General features: G+C 41.1%; 1 protein-coding gene across 1 annotated transcript in view; it reads left to right on the top strand.

Annotated features, from left to right (window-relative positions):
• The window catches only part of RNF150 (ring finger protein 150), a 126,391-nt gene that overhangs the window by 42,655 nt on the left and 60,838 nt on the right, over positions 1-22,898 (top strand). The window lies entirely within an intron of this gene.

Raw genomic sequence — 22,898 nt, 5'->3', positions numbered from 1 at the left:
TGAAACCGTTCTGTTTCATTGTATGTTGCCTGTAGTTTTTGGCAAAGAACCAAAACATCCAGAGGAAGCTGTATGTTTGTTTGTCTTTTTATTAACAAGCTGTTGGCTAAATAAATTTCCATTGTTAAGGAACTAAGACAGTCAAATATTTATGATACAGACATAGGGCAGTTTCTTTTAAAAGCTGCACAAGAAACATCTGGGCCAATGACTGAACATCTTTCAAAAATTGAAATTTCTGGGATTAATGGTCAAGGATTCTAACTAATTGCAGGCATTAACTCTTAATGAGTGCCAAATGTGCCCCTGTACTCCCCTCTCCACAAATGTGTTGCATGAATGATGTTGTGTTGGGTGCTTCTTTGTACCATAGAAGATCACTTTTCCTGCAGCTCCATTTTATTTGACACATCATGCACACACCAGGACGTCAGTGCTGTAATCCAGTGACCCTAAATATATGCACTAAATTGGTCCTTTAGGCTGCACTTCTTGTATTTATTGCTCTGTATTAAACAACATAGTCAATTATTTTATCAGTATTTGTCAGTTCTTCAGAATTTCAGCAATTCTGAGATGCCTTCCACACCCTCCAGCACATAATATTGCAGCCTAAACAAAGGCAGCAGAGTTTGCACTGGCAATTTGGTGTCTGGATTGCTACACTTTTAGGTTTGGATGGATTTAATGCCTCTGCAGGGAAGTGAGCTCAGGAAGGAGGTGCTCTACAAATCACAGTCCATTTCTAGCAAAGAAATTTGCCGAATGTAGGCCTCAGATACCCCTTCCCGGCCCAGCCACCGCAGGTCTTGCTCCTCTAACCTGCCATGGTGCATTGGTTGCTGAGGTACCTGTACCAAGACGTACCTTTGCCGTCAAGGTACTAAATAAGCTTACAGAGTGAAAATACCTTGTCTGCACAGTCCCCAGGGACCAGGTTAGTCCAAAGCTTTCCTAGGTGTTTGGGAAACTTTCAGCAAGTATCAAGGAAAGGTTGTGGCTTTCAGAACCAGGTACCTCATATTACCTTTGTGCACATCTCCTTTCCTCTTTGCAGTGACCAGTGTACTTTACTTCTTTTACTGTTGTGTATAATACTTGCAAAATATTTTAAGTTGCACTGAATAATGGTTTGGTTTTGAAGCACAGACTAAATAAATTCTTAGAACCTGTGTTAAATGTTAAAAAGTTATAGAGAGGATACACAGGTCCTAATTTTGAAAAACCCAAGTATTGCTGTGAAGTTGTCAGCTTGTTGCTGTGCAGGTGCTCTAGAAAAGCAGCAGCTGCTGTGCCTCACTGCCTGCTTCTTTCCTGGTAGGTGCTTTATGATTTAAATAACTTCTTTGGGTGGAGAAAATCAGATCTCTCTAATTCAGCAACAGCCATTTACACTGACTTGACACCAAGAAATAAAACCATTTGAAAAGGATAGAGGAGAATAGGCCTGACTAATAAAAAGCTGCTGGAAGCAAAAGAAAAAGAAGACATACTACTGGGATTTAGCTCTCTATTTAGGAACATGAAAAACATACATGCAATTTTATGCATTTAAAAGTGAAGTGCTTTTAGAGGAGGTTTGTCATTTTAAAGACAAGTTTTCATAATATGCATTGCTTATAGATACAGAATAATATCTTAACTCAGAGAGCAGCTTCCATGTGCTGTGTGGGCATTTTAAGCAAAGAGTAGGCTGTCACTGCATGCCATCCTTTTGCCTTTTTTGACTGGAGAAGAAATTATTCCAACTCCGTGCAAAGACAAGAGAAAGACCAGACTGTGCTGCTTAATTCTTGTGACTCTTTATGCCCTGTGCTTTTAGCAGAGTGTGGCATGGCTAGTGGGGGAGCTTCCCCCCTCAAATCAGATTATCTAAGAGTTAATCTGTTTTGTTGATGTGCTGAACAACAGCATCTCATTCAGGAACAGATTTGGGGCAGGAGGGGGGAGCTCTTCTGAGATCAAGCTGTTTCAACCAAACATTTTCCTTCTAGTGATTCATAGGATTAAATTTCAGGCTGTTGCCTATGGAACCTGGCATTAACAGCCAACACACTCATCACATTAGCTTTTCTCCTCAACTTCTCTAATGGAAAAAAAACCCCAGAGCTGTAGTTTCACCATTAGTCTTCCTTGACCAGCTTCTAAGGCTGTGATTATGTTTTTCATCACTTTTTAATACTGACCAAACCAGTGGTGGTTAAATTCACAGTCCCATCACCTGTTTTCTTTTCAGCACATACACAGTAGTTCTGAAATGAGCTGAAATTGATCTATGCTACTGTTAACCTCCTTCCTTTATAGAGATATTATTGTTATTTCTCAGCATATATGTGAGAGCCACCCATATGTAGCAAGCCTATTTCCTTTTCACCTAGAGAACAGATGGGGATGGGGATGTATTTATTGCACTCTTTCTCTTGTTTTGGTTAAGTCCTGTGGATCTTGCTATGGCTCCTGAGTTCCAGGTTGTATAGTGCTTGGTAGTTTGTGTATCTGAGTGGTGAAGCCTCTCGTGTTCATTTTTCTCACTTTTCCTGGTATACAGGGGGGCAGGGAAGACACAAGTCTAATTAGAGTGAATGAATCTGTGTCTTGTACGTGCTGCTCAGAGGCTTTGCTGACTCTTATCCCCATTACTGCCGCAGCCAAAGAGCACATCCCAAGGGCACCCTGGTGCGGACCCCGAGTGCTTTATCTGTATAGATTACTGCAGTGTGTTCATGCAGGGTGAATCCAGACTCTGCAGCTCCAGCTTTCACAAAGCCTCTTTGCAGAGGAAACCAAATTATGCTGGATAGCACGCAGCATTTGCTAGGAGGTGAAAGCCTAATGAAATGAAGAAAATGTGCCCGTTCTCACAGGTTGCAGCGAGCGTGATGGGGATGCTGAGAAACAGTCAAAGCCTGGTAATAGGCACTAAAACTACAGATAGCCTTGCCTTTTCCAGACTGTGTTTTGTTTTGCCCTGTGAAAATGATGTAAGAACATATTTTGACATCACAGAGATGAGATTTCAACCAGTACAGACAGGGCTGAACTAATAATAGTATAGGGGACAAGACAAGAACTAGACAGCCCTGTGCCTTCAGCTCAAAGCCACCCTCCTTCTCCACAGCTTGCTTCCAAACAGGTTGGATGATATAAGGAAACTCACTTTTCAATTCTGTGTTTTAATTCAATACGTGGTTTTTACCTGTCTCTGCAAGCTCAGATGTGAGTATCTCTGGGGTATGTCTGCAACGAAGGTAGGAGTAAGAAATTTTAAAAGTCTGTGTATTCTCCCTGGAGGTATTTAGAATATGTGTAGATGTGGCACTTACAGCCACGATTCAGTGTTGGACTTGGCTAGTGATGGTTTAATGGTTGGATTCAACAGTCTTTTCCAACCTAAACAATTCTGTGATAACAGGAAACCTCAGTGTGGAGTCACAGGGTCATAGTCTATGTATTTCTTTTGGGAATGTTGTGTTTGTTTAGCTGGACCTGCTAAACTTGAACTAACCACTGTAGAGAAGCATCCTGTCTCATTGTATACCCATGTTATTGCTGCCTGGATATTTCTGTCCATGGAGAGTGTATAAATGGCATGGCAGGGCTGTGTGTAATCTGGAAGCTGCCATTGTTAGAAGAGAGTCTCCCTGGACTACAGGATCAATAAAGGTGGATGTTTAGCTTCTAGACAAATAGATAGAAGGGTCATGGATAAACCTCAGGGCATCATCATAGGTGGTGGTTCCCTCCATTCCATTTCCAGAGGATGGCAAGCAGCAGTGTCTGGGGCAGCCCAGGTTCTTGAATCATCTGTTTGTCTGTTTGCTCTTTTTTTGCTCTAAATTTGGTCTAAATTTGGTCTAAATTTTTTTGGTCTAAATTTGCTCTTTTACCATATTTTTTGGGTCTGCCCTATGCATGACTGTCCCTTAGTCCTGCTGTAAGTGTAACCTTTTCACTCTTCTTTGATTATCATAATCAGTCAGCCTGTTTCTAAGTCGGCATCCCATTCCTCCCTCATCCCATTCTGGGGGATTTGACGTGGAGAGACACCTTGTCCAGTGCCACAGGGTGCTCAGTCCCAGTCTTCCTATGCAGCAAGCAGCTCTGAAACACCTCCAAAACAACGCACCCCTCTGGCCCCGTATGATTCAGGCACCAATTTTATTTAATTCTGTAGCACAGGGTCAGCCTGCCTTGATTCTACAAAAATATAGAATAGCAAGAGCAGAAATGGATTTTGTGAAAATATAAGGTAGCAAGAGCAGCAATGATACTTTTTAATGTAAACAACTTGGTTGTAAGGAGTTAATGAATGAAGCAACTACTGAAAGACAAAAAGCATTATATTATTGACTGGAAATGTGAAGTGTCATGTATAATTCAAAACTAAGTCCCCCAGGAAGAGTTCACATAATGTACATGAACTGCTGAACTGTTTAATAAACAAGGAAACCAAAAAGGGTGGCATTTACTGTAATCCAGACATCTTGTTAATGCAGCCAAGTAAAAAACACGGTTTTTAATGCTGAGGTGTTTCTAAGTGAGAAACAAGACAGGGAATTGATAGTACCACCACGATTAAGAACAACAGAGCAATACAGCTGTCTTCTTCTCTCAAAACACAAGAAAATTTTATCAAACCTCTGAAACCTTTGGGGATTCACTGTCCCAGTCCCAATAGACAACCTGGCAGCATTTGCCTCATTTTCAACCAGCGTTGTAGATAACTCAGTGATATGAGAGCTTCAGTTCCTTCTGTGGTAACCTTTTTCATGGGATCTGGACACTGTGATGATCTCTAAAAACTTGATGTTGTAATCAAAGCTTGGGTGAACCAAACTTCGCTCAAAGGTGAAAAGAGTGTTGCTATTGATCCATGGAAGTCCCTTTGCATCATTTAGCCCAGATGCTACTTTTGTTTTTTCACAGCTAAATCTGAAATGGGAATTGCCATCCCAGCAAAAGCCACTGATGTAGATCTTCAGTGGGATAGCTGAACTGCTCCCTTTTCTGGAAGGGTCCTACTGCCCTTTAGCATTTTGGGTAGCACTCCCAGTCAAACTATTACCAGCTTGCATTGGCTGCAGGTTCCAGTTGGCAGCAGGACTCCCTGCTTTGGAATGGCTGCAGTTTCTCTGAGGCTAGATGGAACTCAGCTTTTGTTTGTCTTTGTGTGCTGTTTTGTACTGTCTAACCTGCCTGACACGGGAGAACTGATTTGAAAGCTGCCAACAGTATTTCCTACTAAAATGAAGTATAAGAAATCAGACTGAAGAGACCCTTTTATTTTTTCTTGCTATTTCTTTTTTGTGTGTTTCTGGATGGCTCATCCCTCACACATGGGAAATAAGAATATCATGGAGTGGCATAGATTTCAAACCCCTGGGTCAGTGCAGCCCACTGTGCTAATTGCCTAGTGACCTCCCTTTTGGATCCTTGGCAAAGCCTGTATTTTTAACAACCCACACTTCTGCTATGATCTCTGATTGTGGATATTAAAAAAAAAGTATTCCATTCTTGACCATTCTCTCGCTTCTTGTAAAAATATAGGTGTTGGCTTGTGTGGCTATTATTCCCTGCAGGCTTTCTCCAACCACTTTTCAAATACGTCTAAACTGAGATGAACAGCTTTGTGGTTTGGGGCAGCCTTCAATGTGTGGAGTAGAGTTCTTTGGTCTCCCACAGATTTTGTCCAATGGCAGTGGGTGAATTGCTTTGGGAGGCATTCATCCTTTTATTTTTTTCATCCAAAGTTACTTGAAGGTGAGACCACTAGTCTGAATGAGGCAGGCGAGCTCCATTTATTGTTGTAAAGAGCAGGGCGTATGCAGAGGATGAATATCTCTTTTTTTTTGACTGTAGAAGTAGCCTGAGACATCCCATGTTCAGAGTGTTAGGTTTAACTTTTGTGTGGGGGTTTTTTTATCTTTCCTATAACATTTAGATTACTATATTTTGAGATGTAGCTCACAAACAACTGATTCACAGCAATGTCTCAAGCATTGTTTCGATGGGGCTTTTCTTACCTTTTTTTTTCTTTTGCATGTAGATTTCTGCTAAATATTTTTGACTGTGATGTAGCATGTAAGTGCTACAAACCAGTAATTGAGAGAATCATGCCAAAATATCATTAGAAGGGACCTTAAAAAGTCATTTAGGCCATTTTTCTACTCTTCATGGTAAAAGCAACTGTTGTGGGGCACAAAGGTTTGGTTTGCATCTTTATTACCCTGAGTGCTCTTACTCACTCTGCCCTTTCTGCACTGACTCAAATGTTTTCCACGATGCTCCAGGATTTTTTAACAGGCCCATCTTTTATTCAGCTTGATGCATTTTGTCTGTAGATGGGATGAATGCTGTCTGAAGTGGCTGTGCCATCTGCACGGGACTGACTCTTGCATTGTTAGTAACCAGACAGTGCTTTTTAGAGCAAAGTGCTTGTCCTCTGCTGGAGGAAAAAAGGATCTCAAGGAATTCACAAAAAAACATGAAATCCTCCTTGATGTATACTTTGTCTGCGTCTTTGTAGAAAGAGAATTAAAAAACCACTACCAAAATCCTGGATAAGAGACAAACTTATTTCCATTTTGGGCCCTTTTTTTTGTTCTTTCTCATTTGCCTTCTGGATGTGACTGTCCGGGTTTAAGTGTCAGAAAGAATATTTTTGGCATAGAAGTCCTCTATGTGTTGACTTTTAATGTACCAATCTTTGAGACTGCCAGGCTCACCTTCTGGGGAAATGTTACATAATTGAAGTGTCATACAAAGTGTGTTGCTTTTTGACTAAATTCCTTTAAAGTCTTTGGTATTTCCCTCTTTTATTTCTGAAGTTCCTTCATTTCATGTCATAAATAACACTGACCTTGTTGAACCCATGCCTGTGAATTGCTTCAAGACGGGGTGACCACAAACAAAAAAGGAAGTGAGAGGTTTATTCAAATTTGACATTAATGCAAGCAAGAAGCACTTCGAGGCTTTGCCCTTAATAATAGGACCCTGAAAACACCTACAAGAATCAGGAGACTGATGTTTTACTGCTTTAAAGCCAGAATCAGAAAAGCAGAATCAGAAAAATTAGCAGGGAAGAATGAAGATTAACAGTGCTGCTGTCTTATGACACAGAGCACACAGACAGCATTATTATCATTGTTAAATGTGTGTGCAATACAATTAATTTGCATTTATAGAAAAGAATCTATATCCTTGTATTCTCAGATTTGTCATCCTTTAGGAATGTGGGCTCTCATGAAATCCATGAGTTTTGACTCTTTGCACAGGCGCAGCTTTGACGGAAGGTGACTACATGCTCCAGGGTTGCTTCTGCCCTTGCCTTGAGCCACTGCTCAGGTACCTGCTGAGTCCTGCTCCTTGGCAGAACTGTGCTCCCATGCCTTCTGCAGGTGCAGAATAATGCCAGAGAAGCCACTGAATGATGTTTTTGAGCCTTTTGCATTAACTGTCAGAATAACATCGAGGTTTTTTGCAGTGCACTATTGCAAACTTTGTTTTTCATTTCCAACTGAAGTATGGGTGAAATAGCTGTATTCTTGGAGGATCTCATATCTATTCAAGTTCTACACAAGGACATGGTGTTTCATCCATGTGGTAGTGAGTGTTCCCATGAAACCAGGCTAATCCCTGGGTAATAGATAGGAGTTATGCGGTAATTGCTCATTAGAGTAGAGAACAGGTAACACTATGGGGCAGGTAACACTGTTGTAGTTCATGATTTTGTTTCCGGCTTTTGCTTAGTAAATGTCTTGAGAGCCTCTGAATAAAGGTAATTCTAGGAGAAATGCACTGGAAGTGTTTGCAAAGAAAAATGCCTGAAATAAAATGTTTGCCTGATATTTTCACCGAAGGAGATTAATCTTACCTGCCCTGGTGGTCTGTAGAGTAGTTTTAAGAAAGACAAGATCTTCTTTGCCCAATGTGGCATATATCAACTGAAATACGGAGTGGTGTGTATATCCTGCACATCCTAATGTGGTCAGAGTTGTCTCAACTTGATTTGAATTGTATTTTCTTAAGTCTGCATTTCCCATGCAAATACTTGAAAGGCTGAGAAACATTAAATGTAATAATAAAGATTTATATCCATGTATCATTCAATTATGAAGCACACAGCTCTATAGAACTTGATAATAATGACGTAAAAATAGTGGCATCTTTAGAGAAATACAGAGACCTTACATCTGAGAGGCACATCAGAGTTACAACCCTTTTCTCCTCATCATGCCCACGTGCTTTTGACTGTGGGAAGAGAGTGCACTGAGCAGATGAAGAGGGATTTCTTGATCTGCATGGGGACTGTTCTTCAATAATTATAACCGGCTTTAATTAATTATTTGGAAACAGCATCTCTGAAATGAAACTGTGAGTTGTTTTAGCCAAAGCATGTATCTGGCATTGATTCATTCAGATGCTGTGTAAAGTGGTGTTTCATGAAGTCTGCACTTCTGCTTTGCTCAAAATGACAACCAAGGCTGGGACATACTGCAGGATTTTAAGAGAAGCTGCATTTAGCTCTTACACCGGCCAGGATATCTGGGGCCCTGTTCCCTTTCTCCAGGATGTCTGTAACTTCCATACATAATCAATAGGAATTGCTCATATTCTGTGCTGGGAAAATAAGGCCTGTGAGCCAATCTATTAAAACCTGTAGTCTGAAGAGCGGTGTATAAATAAAAACAACCAGCTTTTTCAGTGGTGATGGATGTTCTTTCTTCCCGTCAGTAGCCCTTTCACAGCTGACTTTACATCCAGAATGTCCAGTTCTGCATTGCTTTTAGCCAGTGGGGGGATTTAACTTTCATTTCATTGTGAGGAGAACTGGTTTTAAGAAGGAAAGGTATATGACTTCTAACTGGAAGCACAGACCTTTCCTTACTGCTTAAGGTGAAAAAAATAAGGTTTATGAGGCATTTGCTTGTCATATAACATAAATGCACTTTTGAGGTGTTTATATTACTGTCATAGCAAGGTATGCATTAAAAAAGATTTTTAGGAGAAGCTGCATATCCTAGCTCCACATGGATTTCATAACTCTAAGGTCCCAGGGCATAGTTGTTTCTCTGTATTGCATTAGAAAGGGTTCCAGTGACTTTCTCCTTGTGAAGTCAGGAAAGATAAACAGTGTACCTCTATAGAAGTATAAATATTTTTCTCCAAGACATTTAGACTTTCACATGCTGTTGAGGATTGTTTTTCTTTTTCTTTTTTTTCAGCTGTAAGAAGGCCTGCATATTCAAAACATTTTCAAGCTCAGTGTGTAGTTTTAGCTTAGGGTGGGTGTATCTTGCAGAGCTTGAGGTTTGGTGAGCACTGCCAGCTATTTCTGGGTTCACACGGTTCAGTCATCTTGTTGAAGCCTGAAAAAACACTTTTCCTGTGTTTCATTTGAGGAGTTTTTCTTTTTTTTTTTTCAGTATGTTTTTGTTTGTTCTGTTTCTTGTTTTGAATTAGGCTTTCTGCTCTTGAGCTTGAGCTGGAACATCACCTTATGAAAGATCATGTGTGTTTGGTAATGTGCAGCTTGTGGTGCCTCTCAAGTCCCCCTGCGGGAGCCAAGGATGACTGGCTCAATAATAAACATTAAGGAATTCATTAGTGAGACTTGTGTGTGAACAGCAGCCTCTGGTGATCTGAACTTCCCATCAGATAATCTCATTTCATCACTTGGGTTCCTTTAAGCCCAAATGCAAGTGGGAGTTACAGTTGCCAAGACAAGTATTGGTAATTCTACTTAAATAAACACACACCTATGCATCCTTGCTGAAGCCCTGTCTGGATTTCTGTCCATGTTGAAAGAAATCCAGAAAAGTTCATATTTTGTAAAATTTTCTTCTCAGATGATTGTGCTTGACATTAGGCCAAGGAAGTTTACCATCTCTGTTTCAAAGCTTCTGAGGAGCCAGGGTGCACATCTAAGAAATCACAGTGGGACTTTTGCATTTTTCTAATATGATATGTTTACTAAGGATAATCCAAGTTTCAGTCAGCATGCTCATCCCAAAATTTAATCTTTCTCAGTCTAATCACTCTCACAGTTTAAAAATCCATTATTTATTTGTGACTTAGTTCTGATTTTAAAAGATTGCCTAAAGGCTTTAGCTATGCATTTTCCAATGAAGACAAAGACTCTCTTATTCAGAACATGTGTGCAAATGTATATATATATATAGATAGATAGATGATATAGATAGAGATATAGTTTTAGATATACATATACATATAGCTATATAGATATGTATACATATAATCAAGTCATCTCCTGGTTCTGTTTTCAATGAAGCTCCCAAAATCCTTCAGGTCTCTCCAAAACACTTTCTCCACAGCGATGAGCATTTATGTTATTCTGTTTCTCTCAGTTCTTCTTTGCTTCTGCTCATTGTTTCCTGTTTATAAACCCCAGGATTGTACTTTTGTTTGCCACTGGGTTGCCTTTGAACTCTGCCCTAATAGGGCAGCTTTTACTTTTGTTGGCTATTCTGCCAGACTTTGCCGTTTTCAGTCTTTTATTTTTTTTCCTGTTTTTTGTTTTTTCCTTTTTATTTCTTTTCTTTTTGGTCTTTTCTTTTTTTCCCCTTGTTTGTTTGCCTAGTTTGATTTCCTTCTTCCTAGAAACACCACCTTGCTTGTAGGAGTGCGTTAGGAAATGTGCAGTGCCACAGGCGATCCCTGGTATCCATTCCCTGTCATTCATTCTGCTTTATTGAGCTATTTTTGTAAGAAACAGCCTCTGCTGTGAGATTATGGCTGGGCTGGGTTTGCCTCAAGAACATTACTAGGTGTATGTTGGGAGTTACAGAAAGCAAATGTAAGAACTAAAGTGTCAGAAAATACTCCTTATGTCCCTCAACTCTGTGTTGAGTTCTCAGAGGGCTGAATTATTCTCTCCTGTGCTTCGGTGGACTCAGAAACTGGGACTTGCAGACGAGTGAGTTTGGGAAGCCAGAGCTGTTCTCCTTGTTTTTTTCTCTGTGAGTTTGGGAAGCCAGAGTTGTTTTCTCCTTGCTTTTTCTCTGAGTTTGACACCTTGCCTCACTCTCAGCTGATAATATTTACCCACCATTACAACCACTGCAGAGAGAAGAGAAGATGGTGTTGCAGCAGCAGAGAAAAACATCCAGCCTTTCTGTGGGATCCGAACCAATGATTTCTAGACAGAGTCAAACGCAAAAAGATCATAAAATCACAGAATGGACCCTAAAGATCATCAAGTTCCAGCCCTCCTGCCATAGGCAGGGACCCCTTCCACTAGACCAGTTTGGCCAGAGCCCCATCCAACCTGGCTTTGAAAATTTCCAGGGATGTCGCATCCACAGCCTCTCTGGGCAGCCTGTGCTGGTAGCTTTGCGCGATCCATGGTGCCAGCCAGGTTAGTTCAGCTTGCTTGTGCTGCTAAAGACTGGCACAGAGAGAGCTCAGAGGCTGTGATGGTGAAGAGAGAATTTAGCTGCTTCCACCATTGTTTTTCTGTAGGAGTCATGGCTCAGGTTGGTTATTTACTTAGACTGAAGAGCAACAGACAAAGGTAAATCTACCCTGCTAGTTAAATTCACTACACAGCTGACAGTTGAATCAGTCAGTCAGAGGAATATTATCTAATACCAAGATAGTTCACTAGGGCAAAAGAAACCCCAAACAAACCAAAAACCAAAAGTTAAGCAAACCCTCTGCAACCCCCAAACCAGTGTTTTTAGGTGGCTTGTTCTCAATTTTATACCAATTATTCTTAATTATGTCTCTATTCCTGTTATTCTGTGTTTTTATCACATAAACCAAGCAGTTGCTAAATTTTGTATGTGGATAACCCTGACAACATAGTTAAAAAGGAGTTTATTGCCTCCCAGACCTTTTTGCATGATGTTCAGAGAAGCCCTAAGAGTTGTATTTTACTCTAAAAGCTCTCATATTCTCTAAAGTTGATGTTCTTAAAAATTATTTTGATCTGCTTGCATTGGTGTAGGTAATTTAACTATGTCAGTGTGCTCGTCATGTAGGAAAGATTTAATATTTATCTTCTGTTTGATTTCCCTTTTTTCTTTTTTTTTTTAGGCATTTTAAGTATTGCTTACCCTAAAGGATCTTAGGGATAGCTGGAAAATTGCAAAACTGACTATGTTAAAGACTAATAAAATAAAACTTGATTCCTTGACAAAGGAGATGAATTTTATTACCCGAACTATATATTTTTGCCCTGATTTTTGTCTGATTTTACTTTTATTTTTAAATTTATGCTGATTTTACTTTTTTTTTATTTCAGAGTATGGAATAGGTCCCCAGTTTTAAGCAGCTTTTAATTGCAATGCCTGAAAATGAATGCCAAAGACTGAGCAGCCCTGCCCCATCCTCAAATGGAAGGTTTCCCTGACAAGGCTCTTGAGAAAACAAGATTTCTCCAATGAAAACAAGCGTGATTTAGTTATTCCTGTTTATGTCTAAGGTAAAATAAACTAAGGCAGGGCCCCTGTTGCTGGACCCATAGGAGTGTGTATTTTTCCAAGAGCTGGGAAGATATAAAGAAAAGGTTTGCTTGAACTGAGAAATAATTTCAATATTTTTTTGTAGTTTTCTGGGTGATTTTGTTATGACTGATTAAAAGCAAATGAGGGCTAACTGCTATGTGAAAACTCGACTGCTGCTTTTGCAGAAGGTGCAAAGACTTGTGGCATCAGTCATCCCTGTGACACCAACAGGAGGTGACAAAGAAGATGGACCAGGCTTTGGCCACAGCTTACACTGAGCATGAACAACTGTTTTTCTTCCTGGGAAAGTCTTTCATGTGGCAGCAGCTGAAAAAGATGTTGGCAAATGAGCTACTATTAATCAAACCTATACAGCCCCTATATAGAAAAGTATGTTCAAAGGTATGGAATGGCTTCCATATGAGGAATGGCTGAGTAAGACAAGGATCGCTCAGCTTGGAAAAGAGAAAGCTAATGGCGCATATTGTAGAAGTCTAGAAAACTCTCATAAAAATCTAATAGCACTGAGGGATGTTCAGCAATGTTGGATGGTTTGGAAGTGTGCTGGTGATATGCTACCTCTGTTTTGGCTTATTTCACTCCACTGTCTTCCTCACCATCTGCCTGAGATTTGACTTACTTATCCTTTTGTTTTGCTTTTTACCCTTTATTTTCCCTCTATTCTTTCTTTTGCTCCATTTTAATTCATTTTTCTTATCACAGAATGATAAAAGCAGTTTTTGCACCTCTGGGAAAGCTTTCACTGAGCGAGGAAAGAGGAAATCCCTGAAGTAATTTCACAGAATTTCTGAATTGCTGCTCTGAGTCTGTTTCTTGCCCAGCTAATTCAGGGTCACTTGAACTGGAGAATGCCCAGCAATGTTGCCTAAAGCCACAGGAGATGTGCTATGCTGTTTTCTAGTTCTTTACTTTCAATCTGTGCTTTTTGAACCACAAACCACTCCAGCCCACACAAAGCCACCAGAGCTGTGTGTGGCTTCAACCAGAGTCCTCTTAATCTCTTGTTCTGGGGACTTTCATTCATCTTCTCTGGAAGAGAAAAACAGATGCCCTGCAAGGCTGCTCTGACTGGCAGGTTTGATGGTGCAGGAGGAAGATGTGCATAGTCCTGCCTCTCCAAGCAGGAGACAGCATCCCTTATTCCCATATCTCCAGTCTGCAGCCCACAGTGCCTCATCCTTGAGTCGCTGTGGAAGTGGGGATCACAGGGAAGGCATGGTAGACTCGAGTTGTTCCTGCACAATAATTGGAGTCCTGATGTGGAAGATCTTTGCTAACTGGTGGGGTGACCTGCTGTGCCTAGGAGGTGATGGGGGAGCCCTCACCAGCCTGCAGGTGCCACCCCACCTTTGAAACTACTTGGACTTGTACAGGGACCTGATACAGTTCCAGTCTTTGGGACCAGTGATGAAAACCAGTGATTAGAACTCAGGCATTTCAATTGAAATCATATTTTTGTATACATGCCTTCCTCTCTTTTTTCCTGTTTTAATGGCTGGTGGAAATTTCCTAATGATTCTTTACTCTCCAGGGGTAAAGGTTTATTTTGCATATGGCACTAATATTTTTTTAACATTTTCTCTCGTGTTATGAGTAAATGGCAGGATTGGTCAGTATATGGAAAAAATCCCCAATTCTGTGTCTGAAGTTTAGATTAAATGCATGTAGTAATAATTATTAATCTCCATAATAATGGCAGCATTTTTTCTGTGTATAGAGTATATATTTACACCCTTCTAAGAGCACCAGGCATGTTAACTGGTTTGTGTTTGCATTGTACTCAACCCTGACTGCATAAGATGCTATTTAAGGCATATTTTCTATTGGCACTATTCCACTGTAGATAGCAAAGCAGCTTCTGCTTTAGATAGTGGGTGTGTTTTGCCACAACTCTGAAAAGGTTGTATTTTATTAATAAATTATCCCCATAGCATATTTTACTCTGAGTTGGAGCATAGCATGAAAGAGTCTGTCTGCCCACCTGGTACATGCAAAAAAAATATAAAGCATCGTAGTGCAAATTCCAGAACAGAGAACAAGTGGCATATGCCATTAGCGGTACATATATGGTTTAGAAACAGAGGAAAAATTCTAGGGAGGTCTTCAGTACCAAGGATTAGCAATGAAGTATTATCCTGGTTAAGATAACAGTGTCTCAACAATTTGTGCCTTAGCTTGGGTTGGGATCTAAGAAAACCTCTTGAAGAACAGCCTGTTTCCTGTAATTAAGTGTGAGTAAGTATCACTATGTTGGCTCATTAGCATTGGTTAGTTTAGCAGACTCATGAGCTGACATTGTGGGAAAGAAGCCCAGGAAAAATGCAGCTGTCATGCTGAATTTGATTTTGTGAGCTTTGGCTTTTTATTTCTTTTTCCTTTGCTGCAGTTGCTGCATAAAATTTAGAGAAAGTCAATATATTCTGAGCTCTTACAGCCTTGGCAAGATCAGCATTGATTACAAAAACATGAACAGAATATTTTTTGTCCCTAAACAGCGATAAACAGTGGCTGAAGCTGCTTTTCACAGGAAAGATCACAGTCAGAAGCATCTTGCCTCTCCTGGATTTTGCATCAAAAGAAATGAACCAAGAACAGCTCTGCTGGAGGTTGTTGTTGTTGTCCATTTCAGGACAGAATAGCAAACTTTTATGTCCCTTACTTAAATACTGTAGTCAGTCATTTGCATCAGTACATCTTTTTTCTCTGCATGTCACTTAATTATCCAAGTAGATACTTGTGCTTCTGCAATGACAAGTGTTTCATGGCAATAACGTTGTCTAAGGGAAAAAAAAAGGTAGTTTGCATAAAATAATTTCCTTCTTTTGCAAATGGGAAAAGTGCTGTAGGGAAAAGGTGTTGGTCCTCTCTCCATGGTTGCTGCATTTGCCATTTAAAGGAAACCTGATTTACAGTGAAATGTTTTGGAAGATGGGCAGAGGACCAAGGCGAGTGCTAACTGTGCCAAGGAGAAGCGGGAAATGAGTGAGAGGGTAAGTTGAAGGAAGTATCTCTCTGCTTTATAACAGAGAAGGAAAACAAATTGGAAATGTGGGTGGGAGGAGATGAAAGCACCTACGTCATTGCAAAGCAAGGGCTCTTGAGTAAAAAAGAAAAAAGGTGATGTGGTGAAATCTTGTGTACTGGTAACTTCAGTTGCTTGATATCCACAAAAACAGGGCTACATGCTGTTAGGCTGTCTTTGCTTCTGGCCTTCCCCTGCATGTTTTTCTTCACAGGCTGGACACCGTGTGGAAGAGCGTTAGTTCTGCCTGCCTGGTGTGTCTCCATTTTAGCAGTGGGAGCAGAGAGCAGGGCATTCCTGCTTTCCTGTTCTGCTGGCAGCTGTCCTCCACCCAACAGGGTGTGAGGGCAGAGAGCTGCTGTATGGGGGTACCTAGGGGATGGCAATGCCTGTGGATCTCAGAAGTGGGTGGACAAAGACTTCTACATCCTGCTCTGCAGCTTTCCCACACTGTAGGCTGAAATCTGCCTAACACCTCCCCAGTCCCTTGCCCTTGGTGACAGTAGTGCCTTTTGGGGATGGGCACTGAGGGAAGAGATGGCTGGGCCCATCTGCAGGAGCCAAGTGTGGTGTTCAGCATAAGAGTTGATGCAGAATGCAGTCACCTCATGTCTTGCTTCTGCTTACCTCTGCTTCATGCTGTGTTCATAGTCCTGTGGGGGCAGCTGGACACTTGGTGCTCACATATGTGGTGCAGAGCTCAGAGCCACCAGCCTGCCGTGCTGCCTCCACATCAGAAATGCACCTTCTGCCTGCAGTCAGTCCCTCACTGGGGCTTGAAGAAGCAAGAGGCACCAACTGCCTCAGCCCCAGTCCTTCTTTGTTCATCCCTGGTCACAGAAACAGGTATGGTTTCCCTGTTTCGGCTCAGAGAGGGACTTCTTGGCATAATCAGACTTCTGACTTTGGCCCTGTTGTTCTGGTGTCACGACTTGAATTAATCTTTCTTCTCTGCAGGGGAGTTAAAAGTTTCCGTTTCCAGTTCGTATGAAAACAAAACTATGATTTGAGACCCAATGTCCAGCGGTCTCAGATGGTGTTTCTCATAATGGTGAACATCAGCTGCTTGGGGAAGAGAATAAGCAAGGGGTGAGCATTGAATCCTGCCTCCCCAGAATGGCTCCCACAGCCTCCCACAGTTTGTGGTCCCTGGGGATTTTTTGTACCTAGTTGCTCTCAGGTGTTTTGAACACCTAGATGGTGTGTTTTAACCCTTTATTTTCTCATGTGAGGCCCTTCCTATTTTATTCAGAACTGCCTTTTTGGCTTAAGACTCTTAGGTGAGGAGCCTCACTGAATAACTTTGGACCAGCTGCTCTGTAGCTGCCCATATCTGTTATGAAACCTCATTAGAAATTGGTGTCTTTTCTAGTCCTCTGGCATTGAGCCAGTTTATGCAAGAGATTGTAGATGACAGTCTGTAGTCATTCACCTAGGGTACATGATGTGGTGACTATGTATTAATGCCTCTTACTGTATATTGCTCTTCTGCCAATTTTTTTCCTATAGTATCATTTGCTAATACTTCAGTTTGAGACCAATGCCTTGAATGCCCAGTAGGGAAAGTTTCCTGCAGGGAATAGTCCTTTTACCCAGTTTGATTTCCTACCAGTAATATAATGCTTCCATATTTGCCTAGATAAGTGTCCATGACGTTGTTTAAACAATATTATGCTCCTTCTTCCCCAAAATGGGTGAAGTTCAGAAATCAGGTTTTTCAAATATGGCTTGGATTTTCAAACGTAATTTTTGAGTCCACAAAAACATGATTTAAGCCTCTGTTGCTGTTTTTTTTTAAGGAGAAAAAAACAGGTAGCAGCTGATATTCTGATTAATTTATGATTGCACCATACAGAATAGAAGAACTGAGATTGAGCTCTCAGTGGATGATGGTCTTAAAGACTGGGAACCCCTGTTGCAGTTATTAGGATAGTAGTTCAAGGGCACATTTTCCAACTCAGTAGTTCAAGGCCAGGTTGGATGGGGTACTGAGCAACCTGATCTAATGAAAGGCATCCCTACATGTGGCAGGGGGGTTGGAACTAGGAGATCTTTAAGATCCCTTCCAACCCAAACTTTTCTATGATTTTGTGATATTAGGACAATTTACATTGCATTCTCATTAACCTGTATACCATATCCCATGTAACCTAAAAAGAAACAAAACACAAATATAAAACAGTACTCTTTCCAAAGAGGGCACAGTCTGTAACAAAAGATATTATCTTCTGATGGCCCAACAGACCATTCTTGGCTACAGCTTAGACAATCATGGAGTCTTCTCTTCAGCAGTAAATTTTCAGAGTTGCTCTTCTGGAGCGAAAAAAATCATATTTTTTAACAAATGTCTGTCCTTTGCTCCAAATTTGCTTTAAAATTTTACCCATGATCCAGACCATAAGGTAAAATCCATTCACAGGGATGCAGGCAGCAGCAGGAGCTGTGGCAGGAGAGCTCTGGTGTGGTTGGCAGCACAGTGAGTCCTTGTGCAGAGGGAGCACTGCTGTGCTCCCAGGAAGCATCAGCACCACCACCACTGAATTTCCTGGCACTGCCTGGGACTGGCAGCACCCACGGACCACAGGCTGAGCCCGGGTGGGCTGTGGAATTGGTTAGATTTGCATCTGTTTTGCTTCCTTACAGTAGCTGCTGCTTACTGAAATGGATTCCTAAAAATAAAGTAATTTCTTCAAGGAGTAAAGGAAGAGTTCTTAGGCTCTTGCACCTTCCTGCAAGGTTTCTGTTCCTGGGCTCTGAATCGGATTGAACACTGTCAGGGCAATTTCTGAACTCAAAATAGTGTCTGAATTTTCACTTAACAAAATCTGTAAAAGTAAGCACTTAAGTTCTTGATTTTGCTCTACGATATAAGACAAATCTTCATTTATATCTTGATAGGATATCTCAGAGAGAAAAATCTATATGCCACCCAAACTGGAATTCTGTTCAAATAGTTCAGTTAATTTCTCTGACAGACTTCTAGCTGTTGCCAAGCATGACGAATTAAACTGTCTATTCTAAAATGTGTCAGAAAGATCACATTTTAGAGCCTCCATCAAAAACTGACAAAGCATTAAAGCAGCAGCCTGCCACTGCTGGGCCTGACTGCTAATGAAGAGAAGAGAGGACTGTGTTCAGTGTCACCTCTGAAGATCCCAGAGCAGAATCAAGGAATATCACAGGTTTGTAAGCACAGGCTGCAGCCAAGGTGGAGAATTTATGTACATCTTCTGGATGTAAAACCTGTTCATTTCTTCTACAAAAGCCACTGATACTGCACTAAGGTCTTTCATCTCCTCTGCTACTAGTGAATAGATGGCTACCCTTGATGTGTGCAGTTTTTGCATAAAAGAGTACCTGCTGAAATATATTTCCATAGCCAAGCACTGCATGGAGAGGGTGGGCTTGGAGAAGGTCTTCTGAGTCATTTTCCAAAGCATGCATTTTCTCCGCCCAGAAATATTCAATTAGGTGAATACACTTCAGCAAGTTAAAAGTTACTTAAATCACCTCAAATGCCTGTAATTTCTATCTTACTTTACTTGTTTGATTATTGGCTCATAAGGAGAGAGCACTGATATGTTAAATGTTCCTTAGCAAAAAAAAAAAAAAAAGAAAAGAAAATTCATTCACTGCAGCCTGAATACCTTTGATTTATGAATCTCTGATTCATCCTGACAGCCACTTAAATATTCGTGTCAAGCTCTGCATTAATGTTGGCCAGAAAAAGAAATGTGTTTGGGGAACAAGAGTGCCAGAAAATGCAGTTCCCACTGTGGGCGTGTTTAATGAAAGGCAATGGTAGCATTTACTTTGCCAGGGAAGTATCAGTACATGTTACTAGATACTTTCTCTTTTTTAAGTCTGTTGAACAAATGTGTACTTTGGCATCAAAATGCACTCCTAACACTGATGTCTCATTACATTATTTACCTTCTTTAATTTGCATACTTTTTATGTATGTTGGAGCTTGTGTGAAACTGAGATAACACAAACATTTTGTTTAAAAAGGGAGAAAATACAAATAAATTACTTTCGTTTTCTTTTATTTTCTTCCTAATATTGAACATATTTGAGATTAAAAACATAGCATAATAACGTGATTGATAAATAACATTCTCTATAATTCCTTGAAGAAATTATCATAAACTCAGTAAAACGTAGGGGAAAAAAAAGTTCTGATTATTATTTGTCACTGTTTGGTTATTTTTTCCAAGAATGCTTCATTACAAGTAGTAATGTTTTCCAAGAAAATAACCAGGTAGTCTGAAATTTTAATATATTAAGGGTTTGAATAAATAAAAGCAGCTGCTTTCCTCTTGGAATAACTGTATCTTCTGCTTTGCATTTCAAAGCACAGTTTTATTTAGTATATATCCATGGTAATTTGCTTAGTGTCCTATGTCCAGCAACATATTAAAGCTATGTTAAACATAATTAGCCATAGTTTAATTAAACACATTAAAGTTTTTAAAGACTTGCAAGTTAAGATACTACCTGTATTTTCTACTGGAAATGGGTTTGTCAGATTGTACTGATGATGATGTTAAAGGTCAGTACTGGATAAGTCAGAGTGGTGGCTTTTGAGGATAGATGGTTAAATTCAGTATCTTTGGCTGTAGGATTTTTCACCGTGGGTTCTTTATAGCTGTGCATGAGGTTGTTGCTTTGGTTACCCTGTAGTATGAGTTTTGTGTTTTGTTTTTTTTTTAAGAAAGAGAAAAGAACAAAGGAAGCCATGTGGACAGCTAAGCACTGCTCCAGACAATTTTTCTCATTGACTGCAGGAAAATTACTGGCATGGCACCAGTGCCCTTCTCAGCCACTTTGAGTCTTGGCAAATTCTCCCTACGCCGTTAGGGTAATGCTTGCATTAGCCTTTTGTAATAAATAGATATCAGAAGAGTTGCAGGGCTAGATTTATCTTGACTGCTGATGGTGGACTCTTGCTAGAAAAAAAGAAAGGGAAATAGCTGAAAAATAATAGTGCTTTATGGAAGAGTATCAGCAGGAGGATTAAGTTTCTAATCAAGAATATCTAAAACTCCTGACTTGGCCAAATTATTGATCCCCTTTATTAATTTTCTGAACTGTTCATAATCAGGGAAGTGTTATGATGGAAAGTCTCACGAGAGGAAGAGGGGTGCTGCTTGCACTTCTGCTCTGAGACTTAAGAGGGAGGAGGGTTCCATTTCCAGCTTCAAAGCAGATTTTTGTGAGCAGCAGCAGTCTGCCACAGCTATTTCAGTACCTCCAGCTGATCCAGGTACCCAGCAGAATTTTATGACGTTTTTACCGCGATTAGTGTTTTCTGCTGAACACCACTTGCCTCTGTATATCTGAAGTCCTGCTAAACACCTCATAGTCTTCAACATCCAAATCCATTTGAAAACCTGGTTTATACCTCCCAGGGGTTTTTAGTGAAGAAATGTCTGCGCTGGACTATGAAGACCAGGACACAGTGCTGCACTGGTGAAGCTCACATTGGATACCAGCTTGGAGGGAGGGGAATGCTGTTGGAAATGCTAGTCATGCTCCCACACCTCTGTTTGTGGCTGAGTGATTCATCCCCGTCTCCATGAATGTCCAAATGCATGCAGTGCTTTCTCCTCCTGCCACAGGGATTAACAATGCTGGCTGATTTCCCGGGATTTCAGCTGAAATTCTGAAACCCCACCCCAGCATTGCTCTCTGACTTCAGACACCCCCAGTTTGCACCTTTCTAAATGCCAGTTTGTGATCATTTCATATGCTATTGTTTCTAGCACATTTTTACATTACAATATACCCTGTCTGTCCTTAGCTGCTTGGAGCAATTCAGAATTTGACTCTTGCAGAACATAGTTTAGGTGCAAAATTAGTCTACATGCCTGTTTCATAAAGTGAAAGAACAGAATATTCCCAATATTAAACCATAAAGCTGTGATAATTTATTTGTAAGACCATAAAAGGCATTTAACAACCTGGTGAATCCCAGATAATTTCAGGCCATCTATTTCATGTACATAGGGGACATAAAATTGAAAAGAAAATAGTTTCAGCAATGCTTGATGCAAGTGACATCAAATGGTGCTGTACAGAAAGGAAAACTGGTGCAGAGTCAAGGATAGTTAAATTGGTGGAGGGCCCAGTTCACAGGGTCAGGGCAGAAGTCTTGGCAGGACTGTGGGAAGTCCCTGCTTCATCCCATTAGTGGGATTTTGTGCCTAGCTGTGCTGCCTTGAATCCTTGTGGGGCCATGCTGCAAACTGTGTCAGGGGCTGCTCTTTGATTGCAGAGGCAATTTTTTGTGGAATTAAACAGTGTTCTTGACTTTAAACTTGTATCAGTTGGAAAGTCGAGCTCCCAGCAGAGTCCCAAATTTCTGTGTGGGCTTGGGCTGTGGGGAGCCACTGAGAACATGTTGAGCTGCTCTTTGGTTGCCAGCCTGGTGCAAGAGCAGTGATGCTTTGGCACATTCAGGTTGTGAAACCATGTGGGAATCTGTGATTGAAAGTGTTTCTGATCTGAATACAGAGTGTGGAGGGGCTTATCTGACAGACTCTTGACCCTGCAAAACAGACTATGATAAATGTATATGGAGTGTTGGATGCAGTGTGCCTCCCTTTCTGCAGTGTTTACAGCAATATCATCCAGATAAGCCTCAGTAGTGCTGGAAATCTGTGTTTATGTCAACCCATGGAACGTATTTCACTGATCTCACCAAGATTAGTGTATAGAAACACACTGTGTAACTGGTTTCAATTGAAACCTTCACCAGATCCATCTGACTTGCCTCTTGGTAAGCAGGGGGGAAGAGCAGAAGAAAGCACAGCTTTCTCATTACTGTTTTGCCAAAGCTGGACAAATCAGAGAGACTGGCAATCATCAATTGTAGGAAGTTTAACCAGGGCAAGTGCTGGATTCTGCACCCGGGATGGGGCAGCCCTGGATGGACAGACAGACTGGGGAATGAGAGGCTGAAGAGCAACGCTCTGCAAAGGGACCCAGGAGTCCTGGTCAGTGCAAAGTTGAATGTGAGTCAGCAGTGCCCCAGCAGCCAGCAGTGCCAGCTGTGTCCTGGGGGGCATCAGGCACAGCATCGCCAGCTGGGCAAGGGAGGGGATTGTCCTGCTCTGCTCTGCACTGGGGCAGCCTCACCTCGAGTGCTGGGGGCACTTTGGGATGCCACAATAGAAAAAAGACATTAAGCCCTTGGAGAGTGTCCAGAGGAGGGCCACAAGGATGGTGAAGGGACTTGAGGGGAAGCCATAGGAGTGGCTCAGGTCAGTTGGTCTGTTCAGCCTGGAAAAGAGGAGACTGAGGGAAGAGCTCAGTGTGGTCTTCAGCATCCTCATGAGGGGAAGCAGAGGGGCAAGTACTGATCTCTCCAGTGAGGAGTGATGGTA

The sequence above is a fragment of the Lichenostomus cassidix genome, chromosome 4 (assembly GCF_008360975.1).
Source record: "Lichenostomus cassidix isolate B80296 chromosome 4, HeHo_3.0, whole genome shotgun sequence".
NCBI lineage: Eukaryota > Metazoa > Chordata > Aves > Passeriformes > Meliphagidae > Lichenostomus > Lichenostomus cassidix.
This window is presented reverse-complemented; position numbering and strand designations above follow the sequence as displayed.